General features: G+C 29.0%; 1 protein-coding gene across 3 annotated transcripts in view; it reads left to right on the top strand.

Annotated features, from left to right (window-relative positions):
- LOC106678342 (TOX high mobility group box family member 3) overlaps positions 1-20,474 on the top strand; it is a 387,189-nt gene that overhangs the window by 196,260 nt on the left and 170,455 nt on the right. The window contains exon 1 of one of the 3 annotated variants that reach the window (XM_014416798.3): positions 12,768-12,801. The exons of the other annotated variants lie outside the window; for them this stretch is intronic. The gene's annotated coding sequence lies outside the window, so the exon portion shown is untranslated. Of the gene's footprint in view, positions 1-12,767; positions 12,802-20,474 lie in introns of those variants that run through there. 3 annotated transcript variants of the gene reach the window in all.

Here is a 20,474-nt window from a genome sequence, read left to right as displayed (position 1 = left end):
TATATCTGTATTTATTTATGGATATATATGTAAAAAATGTATCAATGACGTAAGGATGTTCAGTGTTTACCATAAAGAACAAACAGAGGAGACGTGGAGTCGGGACAACTAGAATCGATACTCTTGGCATTTCCATTATTTACGAGGCATTGGCATGTGATCCGGAGAAAAGGAATTGACAATAAAATTAAATAAGATCCGAGTCGCAATAAACTAGGCCATAAAACAGAACTATGAGACACATTTATAATTAATTGTAAATCAGCCCCCCTCACCAGAAATGTTTATCTCGATCACATAAATTCTGTTAAGAATGGACAAAGTTTTCCTCCGAGGCAATTGTGGATCTTGGCGAACTCTAATGATCCAAACTTATATTAGTTCTGTATTTATTGCCCTCCTCCTTACTCCTTCTAAAGCACACTCGCTCCAGTTAGTTACTCCGCTTTTACGAAACATGCTCCCAAATTAAGTTATAACTTTTCTAATTTAAACTAAACACATTTCTAATGCGACTCCACCTTATTTATTTATTTTCCTCTTTTAAGAAGAGTACCAAGTCTGATTAGGCATAAATTGTTTATTCCACTTTGTTGAGCCTTAGATCCTTGCTGGATAAACTTTGTTTTGTTCAGAAATCAAAAGGTGTTATTGTACAATTTCTTTTGAAATTACTAATATCCTAAAAAATTAAAAGAAAGAGAGAGAGTGAGAAATTCTTTAATAAACAATAAACTTACTGCCATAATATATTGGGTTCCTATAACATACTGCATACTAATATATTGTATAAAATAAACGAATGAAGAAATTTGTTTATTCTTGTCTTTTCCTTTTTGTTTTCTTCTTAACAATATACATCTTATCCTCGTGAATCCATAATCGTGTATACACTATTTTTCTTTTCCGGTAATCAATAATTTACGGTGCCAAATATTGAATTTTATTTTTTATATATTTGTTTATAAGGAAACCCCTGTACAAAAAAAGTTTTTTTAAAATTTATTTATTTAATACCAGATCGGCCTGGTGCCCCTTACAAGGTTGATATAACAGTTACATTTTTTTTTTTATAATTGATTATGGGGGGTATAGTCTAGTACAAAAGACACCTCTAACTAGGTACAGCGTTGTAATTAAGATAAAATAAATAGATAAAAATAATGCTTCTTAATAAAAGAGAACAACAAAATTAATAACAAAAAATAACGACATTCGTAGACATAGCAAAATAAACAGTTGCCTTTTTATGGTAAATAAAACAACAAGTTAATTTCAAAAAAAAAAAAAGAAGTCGAAGAGAGGAAAACAAATAATAATAATAAATAAAATAAAGTAGTGTGAATAATAATAATAAGAACAGCAGCTTGGGCTTCGGTCTTCGGTCTATATATATATTTATAAGCTAGTTAAATTATTTTGAAATATAAATAAACATAATACCATTCATCATTTTTTTTTTGATTAGTCAGAATTATTATTAATTTGTTCATTTCCTCTCTAATAATATTTCGGAAATTTCAATCATTTTAGAAATTTATCTTTATACGTTTTTTTTGTTTCCATGAGTAAGAATTGTGTAAACATTACATTGTTTATATGATACAAACCTTCAGAAATTAATTAATATGTATTTGTTTATTTTATTTTTTATACATAACAAAATAATTAAATCCAATAATTCGCTCAGTTTACATTGATTACTTTTTTTTATTTATTATTAGTTTATAGTATATATTTTAAACCATTTAAATAAGCTGTATTTTATTTTATTTGACATAAATTTGATCCGACACAATAAGTTAAGAGTTAAATTCTTCTACTTTATTTAACATGGTGAAAATCATTTAATATCAAATTAAAATTATTAACGTTTAATATATTCACACTTTCGTACTTTACAGTAATACCTTAATATATAAAATCGTATAGTTCATCGTTGTTTCTAAATATTTGTAGGTTGCGGTGCACATCTTCGGGTGTTCTTCAAGAGGAGATTTCAGTCCTCTCTTGTTACTGATACATATAAACGGAGCTTAGTGAATTTAGATTAGGAGACCGAAAAGGCTTCTTTGAGGACACGAAACTCTTATTAAATACTCCCAACTTAACGGAACTGAAAAAAGGTTGAACGGGGACTCCATTACCTTCTTGATAAGCATAGAATCGAGAACATTCCCAAGCACTGAAGAATCCATAACAAACTCAGAAACTGTTTAAGAATATTCTTTAGAAAGTGAGCTGAATTTATTTCTGGTATGGAACAATCATTTGCATTGATTTGCTTTATGAAAGACATTTGTAAATCATATTTCCCTCAGACTACTTATCTGACTACAGTTTAAAAAAAAATAGAATATAATAAAACTTACTAAAAATAAAAATGATTATTTAAAGTCGGAAGAAGATAGTTCACCGTATGCATTAGATTGTAGGAAGATACTCCGGGTGGCGGTCAATAAAGTTAGAAAAATCTATTTAATGTTAACTAACGTTTCTCCCCACATTGCAGTCCTTCGTCAGGGCTGCAACAAGGATTAAGACCGCCAAAATGTTGGTTAACATTAAATACTTTTATCCCCTATTTTGTGTTCTTATTGATTGACCTCCACCCGGACTATCTTCCTACAATTATTTGAATTATTTGTTTCAATAACTCAGATCATTACAAGTATCTCGCTAATACTAATTCGCTTGTATTCAGAAAAGGACATAAATATCGATGTAAAAAAGAACTCAGAAATGACTAATTTAGCGTTTCGTTAAATTTTTATAATAAAAAAAAAAAAAAAATACATAACAAAATTGTTTGAGGACCTAAACTATTTAATTATTTAGGTACTAAAATAAAATGAAACAAATAAAGTAAATATAGAAAACATATTAGTTTACTACATTATCTAAAATTAAAAAGTAATAGTTATTAATTATAAATGAAGAAAAAATAATAATAAAAGAACAAAAATTTTATAGACAATAAATTATTTCTCCGTATATCTTTTACTTCTGAATTAAAACTGAAAACATATTGTATTTCGAACAAGGTGATTATGTGGGCGGATGCCATGTGTCATTAGTTTATCTAATAACAACAAATTAAATTTTATTATTAACTCCTTTTTTAAATGTTATAAGCTGAGAAAGGGCAGAGAAAATGCTTAAGAGGTTTGGCAATTGAAGATTTTATATTAATTAAAATAGTAGAAAAATATTTAATCATATTATATTATGTATAGGCAGAATAGCCTACAACGTTTTTCTGTGATTGATGTGAGCCTGGCAAATTAATGTTAATAGTATATATATGAAATCGACCGTATAGTTTAAAATTATGAAGAAGATGATAAGGGTTGTAGTAAAAATTAAAAAAAAAATTTGGTTAACAACTATTTATTTTCCGATGTTTCGTTTAACTTTGTAGAGCTTCATCACGGATAAAAAGATGCAAAAAGAACTAAAAACATTTTGACATAGTAAGATAATAGGATCCAAAAAAGTAAATTAGAGTAGGGTTAAAATTATCTAAAAATAAGTGAAAAGAAAATTATATACAAATAAAAGAAAAGAGAAAGTAAAATAAACAATGAAAAAAGTACAAAAAATTACGCAAACTATAAGGTTAAAATGTGTAGGAGACGCAAAAGAAAAGTAGATATGAGAAAACAAAAATTAGCACACTAAAACAAAGAGAATAAAGAAATAATTTGAGATTAAATTCTAATTAATTCTAAATTCTAAATTCAAATAATTCTAAATTTTATTTCTAATTTTATCTTTTAGTTTGTTAAATTTTGTTTTCTCAAACCTACTTTTCTGTTTTTGCGTGTTATTGCGTCTTCTATTTATCTCTTATTTCTCCTTTTGTTTTATTAGTATATAATTTTCTTTTCACCTATTTCTGCATAAGTTTTATCCAACCCTAATTTACTTTTTTATATCTTATATATCCCTACGAAATAAAATTCATAAACTACTTTATAGCTCATTAAACTAGCTTTTATTTAAGTGCTAATAGAGAATTAGTATATAATTAACAAATAGAAATAATGGCGTTCCAATAATATCAGAACAGTCATATTTTTTAGTGTTTTTACTCTCATACATCAATAAATTTCCAAAGTGGAGTTTCTTGTGGTTAATTATTATTTAATGGATGTAAATTTAACCAACGCAAATCTGATAAATTGGGTACAACCTACGAAATACGACATTACCTCATATTATGATTTCTGATACATCCTACAAGACACCTCTACTGCCCCCTGAAAGCCTCAAAGAGATGATCCTAAACCTTTCAGCTTCGGCAATGGCTATAAAAAAAGACACCTGCTGAAGCGCAGACGATTCCGGCATTCAAAAGGGCGTGTAGCTTTAGAAATAAAATTATTTCCACTATAGATACAAAAGGCGGTGGCTGTAATAATAGAATACAGCCATGCAAATTCAGCCAACTAAGGGGGGGGGGGACTTTCCATACAATCCCCTCCCCCCCTTCCAGTAGAAGTTGGTCCATGAATTATGGAATCCTCACAACTCTACATACTAAAAGCCTCCTAGTATTACAATTTCAAATAACCGACTTTTTTCTCCCCCCCCCCTCTCTTCCAGAACCGGCTACAATATAAAAGTACAAATTTCATGTATACTAAAAACTTGTTTCACTCCCCTCACCGTCTCTTCGAAAATAAAATTTAAAAAGCTATATTATGCCGCCTGGTCACGCACAATGGTTTTTCTACAGTTCATATTAAGTTGGGCATTGGCTTCTTCATCTGGGGAGAGAGATTTTTTTATAATTGTCATGGTGTTGTTAATTTTTGAGGATAATCTTTATTAATACAATTATAATGGTAATAATGTGAACCCCTACGATCCATGCGTTTAGTACCTTGAAAGGAAGCACTGCTTTTAGAACAACGATTACACAAAGAATAGTAATTTGTTCAAGAACACGCTTTATAAGACTGGGTGTACCTCAGGAGGTCCCCAGAACCCACACGATTGACTCACGGCTAAATTATAACCTCCCAATCACCAATTGGTTTGTGTATATGGTAGTGATTTTGGCGGATAATTTTAAAATAAGAGAAATTAGATATTTATGATTTTAAATAAAAAAATAGGTTTTAACTTATAATTAATGAATGACCTGGGCAGAATAGCCTGCAAAAGTAATTCTAAATTTAATATGGGGAAGAATTTATAATTGAAGATGTCCTTGAGGATGGCTAAAATGGCCGAAACGTTGGACTGTTGCAATAAAAAGTGTTGGGACAAAAAAGGATACAAGTTTTGATTTATTTAATAAATAATTACCTTGTCTCAAGAAATTGAAATAATTTATTATTATAGGGGTATTCATGATGTTGTGTTAAATGTTATATGTTTTACCTTGTTAAATGTTATAACTATAGGATTGTGAGCAGTCCTATTTGAAGTCATGTTAAACGTTAAATGCATAAGAGTCCCTAGCGGATTTTCTCAGCAACTTGTTGTATAAGCCTTTATGTTTATAACCTTCCTTGCAGACCCTCATGTTATTGTTTACTTCAGTTTTGATTTAAGTAATTAATTAACACATGCCTAGAGTGAGTGAAAAGTGGAATTTGTGTGAAAGTTTAGCTTATGAGTGTCTTATTGATCTTCAAACTTGTGAAGAAGAGAATGAAGATGAGCTAATTGACAACTGTATTGAAAGTCACAACTAATATGGCGGCGATCTCAACTGGTATATTGTGTGACGTCATTCTCGATTTAACTGACCAAGTAACAGACTCCCAGCCATGTTAAATGTTATTTCGTTTTACCACGGCAAAAAAAGGCCATTTTTTTCGATTTAACACGAGTTTTTCCATTTAACACGCTTTAACATAGATCATGAATACCCCTAATATTTAACTTTGAGTTGTTTTATTTTGAGTTATGAATATGTCGATTCATAATTATTTCTTATTGCCTGTAAGTTGATTCTAAAATTTCCAATAAATAGAAGAAAACAAGATTACAAACTTTTTTTTTAAAATAAATAGATGAGCTTAAAAACTTTATATATTAGGGTAATCTATGAACTCAACCTTGCGTTAATGGGGAAGTACTGGCATTTTGAAGAAGTAGAGTTGTAATATATTTCTATAATAAGAATGAATATGGAAGCCTTAATTTTATTATCTATAAATATATATTTATTTAATGAAAATAAAATTCAATTGCAAACCATTTATAAGCACCAATGAGTTATAACGCTACCTATTAAGTAGCCACAATTTAAAAGGAGGGACAAAAGCGTGCCGTAAGAGATAAAAGACTCTGTGATTGGTGCTAATTTGGAGCTGAATGGACCAATAGCAGCCAGCTTAGCCGAATTAATGATCCTATTGGTGGCCCGGGATTGATAGTGCCTGTTTTATCGCCTGTTTTATCGGGCCACAACATTTTCTACTCACATCATTAATAATCGTCATTCCTTTTCTAAGGCATACAATACTTTTAGAAGATTTATTTTTTAGTAAAAGAAATAATTTCTCTTTCAATAGCTACTGTAAAACATATATTAATAATAAGTAATATTAAAAAAAAAGAAAAATTATTCAAATTAAAAAAAGATGAGAGGTTAAAATTTGACCATATATTAATATGAGGAGATGGTCTGGGGTGCGGTCTGCAAAGACAAACGAACAAAACTTATCATTTTACTGTATAAACTTTAGGTTATTAACAGTCTTTCATATTTAGTTATACATGCCGGTAACTATTTCCGCTTGGTTTAACGTAGTCACATTAGCCGACATCTCCGTCTTACTATAGGTGTCTATATCTTTTTAAAATTCTTCTTATTTTTTTCTATTCTCACATATCTCTGTTCTCTTGTTCCTTCCTTATTTACTTTTCCGGTCATTCTATATTGATTTTAGCTAATTTTTTTTTTTTATGCATCTATATTACTGTTTATCTTTTATCCATGGGAACATATTTCTTTTTCTTTCTTGCCCATTGTGTCAAATATATCGTTTTCTTCCACACATTTTAATATATTGATTTCAATTGTTTTCATACTTTATAAGCATTAATTACATATTTTATTGTGTTAATTTTTTTTTCATTCTTTTATTTAATACCAGATCGGTCTGGTAGTACATACATGGTTAATGTAAGAGGTAATTTTTTTTTAATAACTGATTATGGAGGGCGGTATAGCCTCATAACAAAGACAAAAAAAATTAAGATAAAATAAATAGATTAAAATAATAATTCGTAATAAAACATAAAAATAAAGTTAATAACAAAAACAATGGCATTTATTTATTTAAGAAAATAAATAATTGACTTCTAACGGAGAAAAAAGAATGAAAGTGAATTTAAGAAAAAAAAAATAGGAAATTGAGATTAAATAAAATTTTAGAGTGACAATAACAGAACTGATACATATATGTATCATGTTATAGGTCACTGCTCCTTTAACTGTAGGTAACTGGGGGGTGGAACTTCATGAACCTTTTTTTGATGTAATCCTCTATTGCCTCTATTTGTAATTCCCGATGCAATTGGCTGTTTCCTACAAACCAAGGAGCATCCACTGCAATTCTAACGACTTTATTTTGAAAAGATTGTAATATTTTCCTTTTGGAAAAGGATGTCGCTCTCGAGACTTCACAACCATACACCAACAGTGGCCTGACAATTGTTTTAAAAATAAGAATAGCTGTTTCTGGTTTTAATTTGGATTTTTTGTTTAGGATAGGAAGATATAGCATTGCTAACCTTGTATAGGTTTGAGTTGGTTTGATGTTGATATGGTGGTTCTAGGTAAGGCGTTGATCGAGATAAATTACCATAGTAATTCAATTATTCATCATTTACATTTTTTCCCCGCCTTTTTTTATTGTTTATTTCCTTTTTTATCACATAAATTTCGACATATCGCGATCTTTCTTAATGTAAACCGGATCAATATAATGTTTTTTTACAAGATTGATTACCAGTGACAAAACTCCATTTTTGTTTTGGTTATAGGACTATATTTTTACTTTAAAAATAGGGTCTTGATTGTTTGTTTTTTAAAAATAAATTACAAATGATCTTATTTTTGCTGATAAAAAACGTTCTGTTAAGAATATGAACATGAAGTAATGAACCAAATAAGTTGTGTACATAGCAGAAGAGCAATGTCATGTCCACTGACTGACCGATGTTTCTTAGCTAGACCGTTAGTCTCATGACGAACAGCTGACTCACATCTCTACAGGACTTACACAAATGATGAATTATGACATGTCAGAGGAAAAGGTCATTTTTCAGAGCACTGACACAGCAAGCTTGATAAAAAAAAAGAAGATTGATAATTATACATTCAATATATGATACGATCCTGTATTTGTTAATGTTATTATTAATTAATAACATATTGAGACCAGTTTGGAATTTTGCAACTTGAAAGCTTTTAAAGCCGTATTTAATATTTTTAATTTTTCTTTTTTACGTAATACATTAGGAAAGCATAGTGAATGATTTAAAATTTTTGTTTTTTAACTAACAAGGGGACGACTAGTTAACTTCGATTTTACTGAGACTTTTTTTATTATATTTGAAGGAAAAACATTAAACTAGTGGTTTCTGGCTGATGTAAACTAGGGACAGAGAAAAAAATATATTTAATTTTATTCGTTTTACATTTTGTATATTTTTTAAATATGCTGAGGTGAAAAAAACATATTCCAAACATGTTCCAATTAGAACATATTATTATTCTATATTTGTACAAGGTTTCGAGATTTACCCCATACTCGTGTTCTATGTATCCTAAAATTGTAACAATTAATTTAATATTATAAACAATTTTTTTCTTTATTTTTTATATGTTTACAATTAAAAATCTAAATAATTTCCTTCAGTACTTGTGCAATCACTCATCCCTGTAGCACAAACCAAACCTACTCTATATTAGGCATTACTTTAGTCATATAATTATGCCTATGTACTTTTTTTTTTAACCTTCTTATTGATATGTCAAATATATATTCAATATATTTTGCTATGTAGTGTAAAATTATGTTTTATACAATTAGACAATTTTATTCCTAAATATTTTCCTTGATTTTTTATTTATATGGTTTGTGCTACAAGGATGAGTGAATGCACCAGTAGTGAAGGGCATTACTTATACATGAATTTTTAACATACAAAAAAAAAAGATTTTTTCCATAAAAAAGATTTTTAAGAAAAAAAAGGTTTATTCCAAATGTAATGACGATAGGCGGCAAAACATTGTTCTTATATGTTAGCCCGAAAAAAAATCTACCACGAAACCCCCTTCCAAAAAAAAGAAAAATTGCTCAAGAACTTAAAATAGCACCAAAATTTTAGCTCTTCTCCTACAATGGATTACAGGTACAATGTGGTTTTAATGTGGCCCTAATAACCCTTTAATTGCATCCCGAATTCTCCAATCCTATATCACAGCCCATGAAGGATGGTACCGTAATTGGAAGATTAATTCCATCAAATGGTATTTATCCTTCGTCGTAAACTTACCGACTGCACTACAGTATCCTTTAAGAATGTTGCTCTTATCCCTGTCGAACAGATTCGCTACCTTGGACTACATCTGGACAAACGACCAACTTGGAATCCTCACACAAGACTGAAAAGACAGGAAACAGCACGTATATTTCGACTATTACAGCACGTACTCGACAAACGGTCTAAACTTTCAATTCATTACAGAAGACTAATCTAAATGTCTGTAATAAGGCAAATCTGGACATACGGAGTTCTGCGGAGCTCTGTGGCTCCACTAAACCTTCGAACTCCTCTCGTATCCAATCCTTAAAATCCAAAATCTTCGTGAAATCCTCTATGCTCCTTACTTTGTCACAAATAAAATTATACATAAAGGCCTTGATGTTCTATATGTAACCGATCTAGCCCGAACCATATATCATTCCTTTCATTATAAACTCCCTACCAAGTTTCTAACCTTGCTTCCTCTTCTATTCCTGACAATCCTCCGAGGTGCCTGAAAAGAAGATGGCCACGAGAGACCTGCTAATGTAAAAAACTTCATTAGAGTGCTACCAATTGGTAGTTTCTCTACACGCCTTTATCACTCTATAATAACATTCATCAAATTTACTAAATGTATAATTAAGTACAGTTGTAAATTCCATTAAAAATAAAGATAAATAAAAAAATTAAAAAAATTTGGCCCTAAGGAAATTTTATTCCTTAATCATTCTGAGTGACAGTTCAAAAATTCAATAATGAATTTCTCAAAAAAAAATAAACAACAATAATAAAATTATTCATTATTATTAGTGTAAGTTGATGACCAAATGCCATCCTTGACTTAACAATTTCAATTTTTAGCAATGTGGGCGTGTTAATAAATGGTTATTCACACAATGTATTATTAGCAGCTTGAATGAAATGTGACACCCACTCTATTCGTCCGAAAAATACCTCTGCCACACGATGTAAAATACTCCTGAAACAAATCGACCATTTCTACCGATCCTTAAAAAAAAAAAAAGAAGAAGAAAAGTTACCAGAATTAATAGAAACAATCTTTTATTCAACTGGTATCATTATTTATTTATGATTGTTTCCCCTCCTTTCTTACCGTGCATATTCCTTTTTTGCTGCCGACCCTCGGAATATGTTTCTGATTAACATTACTGCCACGGGCCCGGAATTCATATTCATTGAGACGTCAGGTGTGATTTTCTTTGATGGCCATATGAAAAGGTTTAATTTTCTTCGAGGTCAGTCCAGTCAATCTGTCAGTACTTGCCTGTCAGTCTTGCAGACGTTGGACTGTCTCTGGTCTTCAGAATTATACCTATTTGCTTTTGGTACTCTCTGCTAAGGTCCAGACAGTTATATTCATGAACTATATGAAACAACCGTTATTTTTGCAGGTCTGTTACAAACGTTTTTGAAGAGTATGAAAATTTAATAACCACAAATAATTTTGTGAAAAACATTTTTTTTTCAAATGGAAAAATATCCCTCCTGAGTAAATATCTACTTTTTTCATTGTGCATATTTATTATTGTTTTATTAATACTAACAATGCGAAACATATCACAAATTGTTTTAAATATTTTTCAATTTAAAAAAAGGTTTATGCGTTGATAAGCGTAATAGACAGAGCCATATAAATAGCATATTTTATTATTTTTTTTTTTTAACTTTATTAAAATAATACAATTTGCCACTTACACATCTCAAATAAACATAATTAGATAAATAATAACAAAATAATAAAACAACTCAGGTAAAGAAATCAATTAAATAAAAAACAAAAAAATCATCAAGAACACTTATAAAGAAGATGGCCTCGTGACCTTATATTGTAAACTGTTTTTAGAGTTCTACTACTGGGTAGTTTCTCTACATCCTGTATCATATCATTATGTCATTATGATCAAATTTACTGGTTGTATTTTTTTATACAGTTGTAAATATCAATAAATAAATAAAAGAACACTTATAAATAATATTTGCATTTTATTACCAAGGAACCCTCAACTAAGATCAATCACCCACATGTGGATGACAAGACAGGACTCAGGGATTCCAGCGCTTCTCTCCAAGCCGTACCGATAGAAAAGTAGTACAGTGGCCTCTCGCTAATCCGAACTAATTACACATAAACAACAAATCAGTTAAAGAAGAAAAATTATAATTTATGTATGTAATTATAATGTATTTACATAAAAATATTTTTACAATAAATAATAATTCTTCAGAATTTTTTTTTTTTGGAAAATAATCTGACATTTTCTTTTGTTTGAAACTATAAATCGTCTTTTTCAAGAACTCTGCCCGCATATGCACCAGCAATAAACTCTAACAGAAACTACAGTTAATATGTTTTCTCAAATCTATTTTTTTCCAAAGGTGCGTAATTAAAAAAATTATGCACTACATTCTCTTCTATATATTGGATGCATCTGTTAACATGGTTCAACTCCAAGGCACTGGAAATTATTGTATGAAGTTTCCATTTATTTCCTATGACCCAATCTATAATTTAGTCTGTAGTTATTTTACCTAAATTGGGATCCAAGCATTTTACATAACTTGTATTTTATTTCAAATAAAAAGAATTGGTGTTTTTAAATAGATTATTTAAGCCTTAGCGCGTAAGGTGTGTAAATACGTTTTTATTTATATATGTACTGCATATATAAACTCAAATCTTCAATTTTTTTTAAGTTGGTGGTTCGGATTACTGAATGGTCCGGATAAGCGCGGTTCGAACAAGCGATATTCCACTATACAAGTGAGAAATGGTCTCCGTACTTTTACTAGATATTTTTGCACTCCCTACAAATTGCTCACGAAAAAAAAAAATCGTATTAAGTAATTTCAGATATTAGCTGAAATAAAAGATTTATTAAAAAATAAATAGATAAATAAATACACCTGAACTTATACAAATAAAAAACAAAACGTTGCTACTTCCACTACGGAATATCTAAAAAATAATCGTAACTAAGGCCTGACCTATTCGACCAATACATCAACATGTTTACAATGCTATTCCAAAACATTCACTCCCCAACATTCTGTAACCTTCACACTAGGTTTCAACACTGGCATCAAATCTTATTTCGTAAGCACTTTTCGAAACGGTTTCGAAAATATCGCTACGAAAACATAACGCCTGTCAAAATAAAATTAGATTTATAATATACTGCTCTCTTTAATGTTGTTTTAATCGAACCTTTCTTTTTTCAGGTATGACTCTGACAATGCTGACGATTTATCTTCCTACCCTAATTTTAGTGGTTCACTGTGGTAAGAGCATATTATAAGCCCTGTAATACATACTACATTTTATGATAAGAACTTATATAGCTCTCTTATTCTTATATCAAATAATGTTCACAAAATTTTTTTAAAAAATACATTAATCCTAACAATGAATCTTTTAGTTAATGCGTTAATAATTTCCACCTTCACTATTTTAATTAAAAACAAGCAATATTGCTTACAATTTATAAGCTAGAGGAACTTTTTTTTATTTATAAATAATGAGATATATTTTACCAAAATATTCCCATTTAGCAACTTAATGTATGAGGGTTATATAATTTATAAAATGATTTAAAAATAAATTGAAAAACAATTTGAGCCATTTAAGATTTTAATACTTCTCACATTTATTAATTTATCTTGAAAAATTAATATCCCAGAAAGCTATTTAGATTTACAGGAGAAATAATGTATGGGAGATTTGATTGTTGCCCTAATTAGAATTTTTTTAAGCCAAACATTTTGCATAAAAATAACAAATTTTACTGTTTTTTTTTTACTTATTTTATTTAAATTATATATTAAATAAAACAAATAAGTTTATTTCTTTTAGTGTAAATCTAAACAGATATATTCTGAATTATAAATATTTTTTATAAAAAATATTTATATTTTAATGCATTTATAATCTGATCAATGAAATAGAAGTAAAAAATATCATATTCCTTCCTCCCTACCGAGGGAATCTTTATATTCAAGCAGAAATTTTAAAAAAATATGTATATTTTGAGAACCGAAAATGAGTGTCTGTCAAGAAAGATATAAAAAAAATATTCATTAGTCTGTATCCTAAAAGATGTGTTATCTGAAAACTTCCATATCTCTGTGAAGTTGGGCGAAACGTTGATTAGTAATGTTTTTTTCAGCTTTTTATTTTTGCACTTTTCTTACCCGAACCAACGTCGTACAATTACTTAATCTTCAATTTTTATATTTAAGTAAAATTAAAAAAAAAAAATGTTCTGCATTGAAGGCTATTTTAAATTCAGTAATAATTCAGGATAAATGAAAAAATAATTTATAAACTTTAACTTTTTAACATTACTATTAAAACCACATAAAACAGTATATGTGTATAATAAAACAAATAACTTATTGTTCTATTAATAATATATTCTTTGATAGGCATTTTGTTATATTATAAATTGTTATAATATTATAGAAAGACTAGATTGCTACAAGTCATGAAAACCTTTTTAACATTCCAATCAATTCTTTGAGAAGACTTTTTTTCTATAATAAAGTTCTGACAAGAAGAGAAAAATTAAAAAGGAAAAAAAAGGGATATAAGTAAAAAAAAAGTTAGGGAAATAGAAAGAATAAAGTAATATTGTTGGGGAGTTGGCCCTGTAGGGGAGAGTTTAACAAAACCATCTCCCAACTTTTTAACGTAGTCACCTGAATTACGCCTTCCCCTGGAGCTCGCCTCTTTGTGCGTCCCTGTTATTCTGCCTTCTCTCTATTTTATTGCTTTATTTCCCTTTTTTATTATATTTCTTAGTGTATTGTTGTTCTTTCCCCTGTCTACGTTATTTAAATATTCTCTGAAACATTTTATCCGAGAGATTTGAATATTGGATAAATTAATTGGGCGCCATTTTAAGAAAATATATTAACACATCTATAATAATTAAAGGTACTTGTTAATTATAGTATAATCACTTCTAATAAATTAAATTATTTAAAATAAAATAATAAATATGTAAAGAAAACTAATTTTTATTTATTTCTACCCAAAAATCTTTTATATCTACTGAAATTTGAGAAGTGTATCTTTTTCTTGAAGTTGAGTGCGGTTCATGAATTCTGCTGACTAAGATGCTTGGAAATCTCGATTTATTCCTCTTCTTGTTTTATTTCCTCTTTTAGCTGATCCCCATAACCTTCAATTTTTTACGTATTCGGTAATTTCTTTGGATCAACAAAGTGATATTTATGTTTGTAGCACATCCTGTATGGATTCATGTATCCTTTCCATGAATCTAATACAACTAAACTGCTCGGATGTATTCTTCTTTTGATTCCTCCATGTGGATTCTGATCTGTCCTTAACCAATTCCAAAAAGCATTTATTGGTCTCTCGGCAAATCCCTCCGAAAACCTTTTTTTAGGACTTTACAGTCGTAAACAATAGACTTTAAAGGACAAATTTACCTACAATTCCAAGTTTAACAAACTATAACAAAGCAAATACGTTTTGCTATCAGATAAATTATCACTCTAAAGTCACGATACTATAATTTACAAGTACCTAATGTATTTTATTGTATTATTATTGGACAATCCCTAACACAAAGATACAAGCACTCTCATATATCGCTAAATAACAGATCATTTAATGTTTATTCAATAGGTTTAATAGGTTTAGCCAACTGATAAAAGCGCCTTATTTGATAACTGAGACCAGTATGACGTCACAACTCACAAGACGCTTCATGTTCATCTATAAATTAGACTAAGCACTGTCCAAATAATATATTTTTCAAAATATATATTTTTAAAATACATAAATAAAAGCTTTATTTAATGAAATAATTTATATCCGAAATAATGATTATTTATCTGATTAAATAATCTCTATCAAATAACCATCCTTTGAAATAGAGCAATATATTTCTGAAAAAGTTATTTCTAATATGTTCATATTACAATTGATATTACTAGTTCTTGTTTTTGAAATATATTATTTCACAAAAACTCAGAATGATTATTTTTAAAATAACTACATTTATATATGTATAGTGGAGATAAACATTACACGGAAATAGTTGACAACCTTCTTAACTACTACCATAGTTTAATATATACGAGAGTTGTCGTCTCTTGTACATTTATTGTCGTGACAGTATTTTTGCATTAGGTATAGCGGAATAGTTAATGATACTTATATCGAAACTACTGTCTTGTCAAACCCCGTTTACTCGGCACTACTTCACTACCAAACAGCGACCGTAACCGTATTTCCTTAACAACATTTCTGTACTTAACAAACCAATTCCAATTATTTAATTATCATTTTGTCTATTTTATTATTTTATTTGTTATAATGTTGAGAAAAAGGTGAATAAAAACCGCAACCCTGAATGCATTGTGTAATAGAACCTTTTAATAATTCATAAATCTATCCTATAATTGGTTGTTTACCGATAGGTTCTTTATTTTATTTTAACTTTAACCTTCAGGCAATTAATTTGTTTCTATCCTTCAAGAGGAATTTTAAATTGTTTACACTATATGCAGTAAGGAACCAACCTGAATCTTTTATAAAGTGTTAGTTTAACTAAAAAATCCTATATCTGTGGCTAATCGTACCTTGATTTTAAGTAGGAAAATTATTTCAAGAAACATTAATATTACCTTTAAAAAAAATCACAAACATGTTAGGATAAGGATTATTAGGAATTAGGATATTTCGTCATTGTATGTGCAGCTGTAATAATAATAGTAATTAAGTGAACCCGAGGGTTCAACATCGATTCCACCAATCACTCTCTACATACATACTTCCAGTGATGCCCCTCTAAACCCAATTCTACTAAATCAGTTTTAACGTAATCCTCCCATCTACGTTTCGGTCTACCCGTCGGTTCAGTGTTTATTATATAGGTATAATACGTATAAAAAAAAATTCGGAATTGGGAGGCCTAATAGCAGACAAAGTAAACATCTGTTCCACATAATCATAGGTTGTGCAATTATTTAGAAAAGGATTTTAATTATGTATTAGAAATTCTTCACAAACATAAAAGATGAATAAAATAATTTTCTAATCCTAAGAGATATAGAAAGTTGAAATATTATTGAACATTATTCTTCAACTGAAGGAAGTGAAATTTCACAATCACTTGCAAATGTCACTATTCAATATTTTATGGGGGAAATAAAAATCTAACATTACGTCTATAATAGCAGAAGAAAGTGATTTGGTAACAGCCGCTGCTAATAATACTTATGCAATCTCATCGGTAGGCTGAGTTTTATTGCTTTTAGTAAAATTATTATAATTGATGTGAATAGTTATAAGTGAATAGTTACGACAGCTATAGCCGAAGGACGTATAGCGAAAAATAACAATAAACAGTATAATATATTAAAATAAATAAAGATGAGAGGATAGTTGGCCGTGGATATATATGAGGAGAATATGGTTGGGTTCATGAAGAGAAGATGGTTTATTCATTGGTTGTTATCTTCTTTTTTGTTCTTAGCCCTGATGAAGGCTAGAAATTCTTACAGAAACTTTGGTACTAAAAAATAAGTTTTTAAACTGATCATTTTCTCCTCATATAAAATAAATAAAAGAACTCAATAGTGGGTTAGTAAAATAAACTGTAATTATTGACTCTTGAAAATTTTCCTCCACATCCTGTGGGTGCTTAATTAAATTAAAACAATATTACTTACAACTCATTGTATCAATTACTACATTGTATAAAATCCTGTAAGAATCATTCCTTTTACTTAAAAAAAAAAATTAAGAAAAAATTGTATAAAAAATATTCGAGTAATTGTAAAATCTATAATATACAGTTAGAATATATATTATATAAAATATATAATAGTTATAGGTACTTTGCAGATAGAATGTATTGTGGGAGACATCGTCAATATGTTCATTCACGAACCTCATACATTTTTCTTATTCCATACTTCAAATCTCACTACTATATAAAAAAAGATTTTATACCGTTTAATATTTTATTTTATATATAAGGTTGAGTAATAAAAATGGTTCGTCAAAAATAGAGTTTAGCTGATGAAGAATGCATTTTACTAGGGGCACTAAATTGAAGTACAAATTGAAATACTGGGATAATAACTTAAAAATTCTTTGTTTTCCTGCCTGCACTATATTGAAAAAATAAAAATACAATTCCAACTATTGAATACATGTAAATTACAATTGTACAATTATTGACAGTTGCATAATTTGTAAAATTGTGGTTTGTCCATTGTTAGACCCCCCTCCTAGTATTTATAATTTTAATATAAATATTTAAAACAGTTATATTTGAGCACAATAGTTATCTTAAAAAAATTGTCCTAACAATTATAAAAAAAAATATGTGATTCAACAAAAATAAATATAATTTATATACAATACTAAACATCATTAGGGGGTAATTATTCAATTTAGATCTTTAGTAATTTATTTATTAAATATATAAAAAAAGAAAACTAGATTTCATTTATTTTAGTTTATAACAGCCGAATATTATAGGAAACTATTTGTCGATTTTATGATTTACCTGAGAGACTAATTTACTTAATGTAGCCCACAATTTAACAAAAAATTAAGAAAATAATCATGTAGACCTAAATTAAGCTCAAGCGAGCCAAATTTAGTGGAAGGAAATAAATCTAGAACTCTTTCATAAATATTTTCTAAGGATTATAAAATACATCCATAATCTCCTCCAATAACGTTTGACTAATACAGTGCAAAGTCCACTGTTTTATGGGAAAATAAAAAAGGAAAAGAGATATGGAGACAAAATTTTAATAATATCCTAACTCCTCATTTCGTATTCATATATAGTATTATTGTAAACTGATAATGTATTAAAAATCACTTATTTAGGATATATAAAATAATGCTAAATGACTCATCTGGTATATTTTGTCTAATATATCGATGTTCAAATTGCTATTTAGTTTAACGCTAATTGGATTTATAAATCTCATAAATATATCTTGTTAAAGAATTCTATGTTAAGATTTGTACTAATAACTATATAGGATTTAAGTCCTTTTTTTTCAGGAGACGAAAAGTTCAAAAAATTCTGAATAAACTCTTATCCGTTCATACACTTTTAACGAGGATATTATCATGATCCTTAACTTAAATCCTTCACTCCAACCAACAAAGAATTATTTCTGAGTCTGACCATGTACGTAACTCGACATCAATATTTTTTGGGCTTAACCCTTTGTACTTATTAGTACAGATAAGACTAATGATAAGAATAATACAGCACATATAGCAACTCTTCTCTGATTTGATTCAGACTTAATTCGGGTAATAAGATCTTACAGATTCTTTTTTAGCCGATTTCTCATATTTTTGGGCTTGAAGAGTTAACCTACATCCTTTATTAGTCTGCTGGTATGTTCCTGTTGTTCATGAAGTTCAGGTAATTTACGCGATCCAGCCAGGGGATTGCATACCCTACTCTACTTCAAAGCAAAAGTAAACAGTGAGGAATTAACCACGCCCTTGGAGCTCAGTTTGGTTAAAATGAATGTCCGGTTGGCTCCTACTTTTCTGCCACGCACCTGATGTTAATAAAGTCATCCTTTTTGGCTTCACTTTTGACCGCAGCTTAATTCCTCCAGTACACTCCTTTTTCCAGTTATCCCACTGAAGAACATATAGATTTGTTATATCGATATTATTACACATTTTTTAAAAACTCTTAGGTTCATTATTTAATACCCACTGGTAAAATATGTATTATTGTAATCTTATAATAAACTGTCACATTTTTTTTTTTTTTACTTTCGCACCCCAAAAATTTACCAACACTGCACCAGCGTCTTTTTTTTTATTTCCAGAACATCACAACGTGAGAACATATCGGGTTATTACGAAAATATACCAGAACGAATCAATGCAAATGAGATTGATCTTGTTAGAGATAATACTGGTTTTATCTGATGGGGGCAGATTAAATTCCTTAATGGCTGTCTGGTATTAGAGTGCGTAGAAGTGAAGGATAGAGCCGTGAAAGTAGAGAAACTGTGATTCGAGTCAGTCACGAATTCCAAGCCTGCCATCTCGTACTAGCCATGCTTCGTTGGTAATTATTATTGGTAATCTCATATCCCGAAAGCTGAAGCCTGTATTAATTTCAATATATCATTTTCATGTATTTATAATTTGTAAAACTTGTCTATTACGTAATTTATTAATTTACAACTTCCACTGGACTATGCGCAGCATACTTTTAGATCAAGAGCCCAATAGAATCAAATTGGAAGTTATTTCACCGTAATTTTTTATTAATTTATTGAAAACTATATACATATACTATATAGTCAATGGCTCTTCTAACCATGATTAGGATGAATAAAAAATGGTTCCAGAAGTCACAAAAAAAAATTCAATGTTTAACTAAAATGTGCAGTAAATGCAATTCAAAAGTATATTTGTAAGTATTTAAGATAAGGTAATCCTCCTAAAGTTTATTTTATTTCAGAAAAACTGAAAATTTACCATCATTTTTCATTCGGAGCTCAATATCCTTAAAACTATCTACAACAGTAAATTACTTAACAGAATCATTATATATAGTGCAAAATATATGCCCTTATAGAATAGTTCAATAGATCCCGAGACACAGTTTTTAAAAGTAACATTTTTTCCCCTATTAATAAAATTCATCAGTCTTGTTAATATATTTTGGCGAATATTCCCAGTCTATTATCTCTCAATTGAAGTTTACTTGACATTCGCTGAAATAAATTAGCAAAATATTGAATTCTCGTTGTTCGAAATAAAAAAACTTTTAGTTTATGAAAAACTATATCTCAGAAACTATTCGACATACATTTGCTAATTAGCACTAAAATTAAATCTTGTTGAATCCAATGTATTCTATTTGAGAAAAACCCGAAATTTACCCTCATTTTTTATTCCAACCCTTTATAATAAA

The sequence above is a fragment of the Halyomorpha halys genome, unplaced genomic scaffold, assembly GCF_000696795.3.
Source record: "Halyomorpha halys isolate HHAL.00 unplaced genomic scaffold, Hhal_1.1 Scaffold134.1, whole genome shotgun sequence".
NCBI lineage: Eukaryota > Metazoa > Arthropoda > Insecta > Hemiptera > Pentatomidae > Halyomorpha > Halyomorpha halys.
The sequence above is the reverse complement of the archived record's forward strand: the minus strand, read 5'-3'. Positions and strand labels throughout refer to the sequence as shown.